Consider the following 6,000-nt stretch of genomic DNA (forward strand, 5'->3'; position numbering starts at 1 on the left):
CCACAGTTGCGCACAGCATTGTGACATATGTTTCTGCATATCCAATGATGCCAACTGTTTCAAATGTTCTCTTCAATATATATATTAGAATTTTGTAGCATTTGTACAAAAGCAAGTCTCAATAGATTGATTTTCTGAGATATATTGTCAATGCAAAACCTACCTGCTCTATGCTGCATTTTGACCACAAACCTACAGAAATGAAAGTTTATTTTGTGCAGAATATTACATACAACAGCAATCAGCAGCTCAGGCCAGTTTCTCTTGCAGGCTGCTAGACCTCCATTGTAGATCTAAGTGGTTGCCAGATTTCTAACATATTATTCTATAAATGTTCATATTTATTTAGGACTGAGATGAGGATAGTTTTTTCAATGGGTTGTGAATCTGCTGAATTCCCCTTTCTAGCAAGCGTGGGTGTTCAGTTGATGAATACGTTCAAGACAGAGATGGGAAGTTTTTCACTGAGGCAATTAATAGGGATACTGTGGGAAGCTGCACTTAAGCTGGAAAATCAGCAATGATCTTGTGGAGAGGCAGAGCAAACTCGAGAGGTCAGATAGCCTTTTCCAGCTCTTATTTCTTATGGTCTTCCTCAATGGTATTTGTTGAAGCATGGGAGAACTTAGAGAGCTTGAAAGTGATATTATAACTACATGGTGACAGAGTGGCACAGTAGTTAACATTGCTGCCTCACAGCACCAGGGACCCGGGTTCAATTTCTGGATTGGGTCACTGACTGTGTGGACTCTGCACATTCTCCCAGTGTCTGCGTGGGTTTCTGCCGGTATTCCGGTTTCTTTCTACACTCCAAATGATGTGCTAATTAGGTACATTGGCCATGCTAAATTCTCCTTCAGTGTACCCGAACAAGGACTGGAGTGTGGTGACTAGGGGATTTTCACAGTAACTTCACTGCAGCGTTAATGTAAACCAACTTGTGACACTAATAAATAAATAACTACATAATTACTTCTGCTCTTGTGACAGTGCCTTCAACTGTCTGGGCCCCAAGCTCTGGAATTCCCTCCATAAACCTCTCTATCTTACTTCCCTCCTCCTTAAAACCTAACCCTTCGGCCAAGTTTGTGGTCGACTGCCCTCACAATCCCTTATACAGCTCAGTATCATGTTTTATAACGTCCCTGTGATGTTCCTTGAAATGTTTCCTTACATTAAGGGGACTCTATAAATTGTTCAGAAAAATATTAAGAACACTAGCTTTGTGTATCACTAGCTTCCTGTCTGCCTGATTGTTTCCATATTATAACTGGGGGAAGGATTATAAGACCATAAGACATAGGAGCAGAAATAGGCTACTTGGCCCATTGAGTATCATGGCTGATACTTTTCTCATCCCCATTCTCCTGCCTTTTCCCCTGATCCCCCATATTAATCAAGAACCTCGTTATTTCTGCCTTGAAGACACTCAGCGACCTGACCACAACCTTCTGCTGGCTGACCAAATTCCTCCTCGTCTCCGTTCTAAAGGATCGTCCCTTTAGCCCGAGGTTGATCAGAAACATCAAAATTACAATCATCATAGAAACTCCAGTGGAACATTGAACTGAACAGTAAGGTATTTAGACATTGTATCATTGTTGGTTCTCATACTGAATGGACATGGCATGGTCTTACTGGCTGCTCAATGTATGGTGTTCCCTCTTTCCTGAGAAAGTTGCTTTCAACTGAGCCCCCAGAGGAGAAACATAAGCACTAAAGCCAAAACATCACAGATTCTGAACAGCTACAAAGCAGGGGAGGAAAGAAAATAGCACCATTATATACTTGGACTGGCAAAGAAACACATATAAAACAACGAGACCATTGAAGATCCGATTAATTCTACCTATAACTGATCACTCAATAGAATGAGGCTCATTAAAACATAATCATACTTAATAAAATCATATCCTAATGATAAAGAATAGGGAGCAGTTTCCTCAGGGGTTTTTAGTTATTGGTGAACCGCCAAGATGAAGATGTGACTTACATGGGAAGTCTGATATTGGAGGAGGAAAACTGAACTCAGTCGATATTCAGTATGTGAGAGGTATCTTTCCATTTCTGTTATGAGCAGGAAACCATGTGTAAATGTTTACTGTAAAAGAAACAGCACCCACTGTTATTTATGGGCAGAGATTTCTGGTTAGTTCCAATAACAGTTCAATGCAAGATTCTAGACATTGTTTTCCAAGATATACTGTTTGGTAAGTTGGTCAGAAACAGCAGGATCCTCTGGCCTCCTGGTGGTGTGTTTCTCAGCAGTGGGAAGTAGCCCGCCATTCGCCCACGATAGGATATCTAGTCCCGCTGCTGTCCATGGGAATTCCCATTGACTCCACCCAGAGCCACCAGGAAACTCTTGGTGGGGGTGCAACATCAGTAGGGTCGGAAGATCTTGGTGGAGTGAACAGCGGGAAGGTAGGGTCTGACACCTGTTATCTGGACCTGGAGTTTGCACCTGTTGGGCATGCACTCTCAGAAGGCCGGGAAGCAGATTGGAAAACTAACAGTATGGGCTGGCACTGCAAATGTGCTCCCTTAAGGTGGACAGTAGCTGCGGAGCTGTTTCAGGGAGCTGCAGGCCTCTACAAAACCCAGCAAACTGTGCGTAGGCAGCACATTCAAACACCTGACAGCAGAACTCAGACAACCTCAGTCCCCAGACACCTTTTTCAATTTTATTTCCTTCCACCCTGCATTGAGGTTGTAGCGGAAATGCCAGACCATCAACCATAAAAGTAGATGGGCCAGGTGAAATGTACTTTTTAATGAGCCTAATTTGTAGAATTATAGAACCCCTATAGTGCATAAAGAGGTCATCTGGCCCAATGAGCTGCACCAACAACAATCTCACCCAGGCCCTATCCCCGTAACCTCACGTATGTACCCCGCTGATCTCCCTGACAATGAGGGTCAATTTAGAATGGCAATCTACCTAACCCACACATTTTTAATAAAGTTTATTTGAGTGTCACAAGTAGGCTTACACTAACAATGCAACGAGGTTACTGTGAAAATCCCTGAGTCACCACACTCCGGTGCCTGTTTGGATACACTGAGGGAGAATTTACCATGGTCAATGCACTCAACCAACATGTCTTTTGGACTGTGGGAGGAAACTGGAGCACCCAAAGGAAACCCACACAGACACGGGAAGATGAGCAAACTCCACAGTCATCTGAGTCCAAAATTGAACCCAAGTCCCTGGTGCTGTGGGGCAGCAGTGTTAACCACTGTGCTAGCGTGCTGCCCTTTTAATTGCCTATTTACTTCTCAGTGGGCGCATTTTGGATTCTTGTGTGCACGACTGAAATATTGCGCTTTGATGTCAGGATAAGAACACGACGCCCTCTCACACATTTTCATGTACTTCCAGTTCAGGTATACGCCCATCCAGGCAATGTAAAATTCTGGCCCTGGTTCCCATTCAAATTATAAACAACATGAAGTTTTATCTTTACGTGACATCTATAAACTAAACTCACCACGGAAAATTAGGGCTTGTCCATTTCAATACTCTTCTTAACAATGTGGTAAGTTTTAGTTATTGTCAAACAACCTCACCAGTGCTGGAAATATACTTATACAAGAACAGGATCCGTTTTCTTCAGATTTTGATTGTTACTGGAAATTTTTTAACAAAATGCATTTTTTTTTCTGTCTTTGTTTTCTATTTGATTTAATCCAATCATTCCCCCCTTTTATTTCACTTTGTACCTGATTGAATTCACTATTTTAACTTACACTTCCTAGATCAGCATCTGTGCTGTTTATGAACAATACTTCAAATATTTGATTATGGAGACACATAGTCGATTTTCATGTTTATACAGATCTCAGATGTTTTGTAGAGAGTTTGTGGAATTGGAACTCCAACTTAAAGCAATCTTCAGTGCAAATGGTGATTAAAACAAAAATGGGCAATAGCAAGACCAACAAATTGTGAACGCTGGTCATTTCCAGGTAAAGTACATTCAGCTCAATTATGATGTTGTTGGTTCCACAAAGAAATCCTGAGTCCTCCTGCCATGGTCTTCTCTCCTTTTTGCCCAAGTAGCATGATGCTCCAGGTAACTACGTTTTTACTGTGGGACATGGGCATCATTGGCTGGTCAGCATTTATTGCACATCCAGAAGTTGCCTGAGTGCAGTTGAGAGTCAATCACATTGCTGTGGCTCTGGCATTTTGGCACAGTGGTTAGCGCTGCTGTCTCACACGTTAAGGACTCGGGTTCGATTCCCGGCTTCGGTCACTGTCTGTGTGAAGTTTGCACATTCTCCCCATGTCTGCATGGGTTTCCTCCAGGCGCTCCGGTTTCCTCCCACTGTCCAAAGTCCAAAGATGAACAAGTGAGGTGGATCAGCCATGCTAAATTGCCCCTTATTGTCAGGGGGACTAGCTAGGGTAAATGCAAGGGGTTATGGGGATAGGGCTGGGTGGGATTGTGGTCGATGCAGACCCGATGGACCAAATGAACTCCTTCCGCACTGCAGGATTCTATGATTCTATGATTAGTGTATATGGTCACATGTAGGCCACACCAGGTAAGGAAGACAGATTCCCTTCTCTAAAGGACATTGGTGAAACAAATGGATTTTTCTGACAATTGACAATGGTTTCCTGGTCATTGCTAGATTCTGAATTCCAGATATTTGTTATTTAATTCAAATTCCACCATCTGCTGTGGCGGGATTCAAACCCGGTTCTCCAGAACATTAGCTAAGTTTCTGGATTAATAATCTAATGACAATACCACTTGGGCATTGCCTCCCCTGCTGACCCTCCCATCAACTGCGTAACTTACAGTGGAGGATTGTTCCCTAGGATAAGTGGCATTGGTTTCTTGCCATCTTAAATCCTGCTCTCAGCACATCTAGCCAGTTATTGCTTCCCTTCAGGTTTAGACGGGAGATTGACGGAGCCTGTGCAAAGGAAGTCTGGGAGAAAGCTATTCACCTCAGCTCCTGTCTGCACAAGAATTAAAAGCAAAGCTCACGTGCGGAAGTGATATGCGGTTGCAATGGACAGAGCTCGCTTAATGTGATTTTGTTTTTGAGTAAATCAACTATCACCTCAAATAAATACAATCAGTTTTATTGTCAGATATGATGAATTATTATCCTATCCCTGCCCACAGTAAACCACAAATCACAAATTAATTATTCATTTCACAAGAACAAGGCATTGTTTGTGATACATCAATTTCAATTCAATGGATCTTAATCGCTCTTTTTTCTTACGAGTTATAAAATCATGTGTCTGTCACTAGGCAACAGTTACTTTCTTTGCTCTGAGTGCCTGCCACAGCCAATCCTAATTCCTCCTGAACCTTTAAACCCCCAGTTTCCAATAGCAATTTCTCACTTCTTACTCATTACTGACACTCTGAGAGTATCCAACCCGTGTCAGTCAGGACTCGCTTCCATCATTTTCTTTTTCTGCAGGAGGTTTATTTTCTTCTGCTAGCACACTGGTTAATAAATTACTTTTAAAATTCTTTTGTGGACCACTTCTTCATAGACACGTTCATTTCTTTTTAAAGAGCTAACAGCTGTGTTAAAATAGCGCAGAAAACAATTACGTGCAGACACATTAATTAGTGCAGCTACCAGACAAAAATAAGGCTGGGATTGTATCATTCTACTTTATGCTTTTGAGGCTGGGGGTGGGGGAGTGGGGGGCATTTGTGGGCATTTGGTTGTCTTACTGATTACATTAACTGGCAAGTTCTGGCTGAACTTGCGCATAAAGGATACCATAGGCTGGATTTTTGCAGAATCAAGGAGACTCCATTGAACTTTAGACGTGTGGTATGGGATCCAATTCCTCAATTCCAGCTCCCATTCCTGACATTCACAATGTTGACTAGTGCGGGAGAAGAGGGCAAGCCCACATCTGCATTCCCAACATGACTGACTCCAATAGACGCAAGCATCTCATGGCTCCCCATAGTCTACATGGAGTTACAAAGAGAAGAACAAAGAACAACCCAG

This window comes from Carcharhinus amblyrhynchos, chromosome 2 (genome assembly GCF_965287045.1).
Source record: "Carcharhinus amblyrhynchos chromosome 2, sCarAmb.v2.hapA, whole genome shotgun sequence".
NCBI lineage: Eukaryota > Metazoa > Chordata > Chondrichthyes > Carcharhiniformes > Carcharhinidae > Carcharhinus > Carcharhinus amblyrhynchos.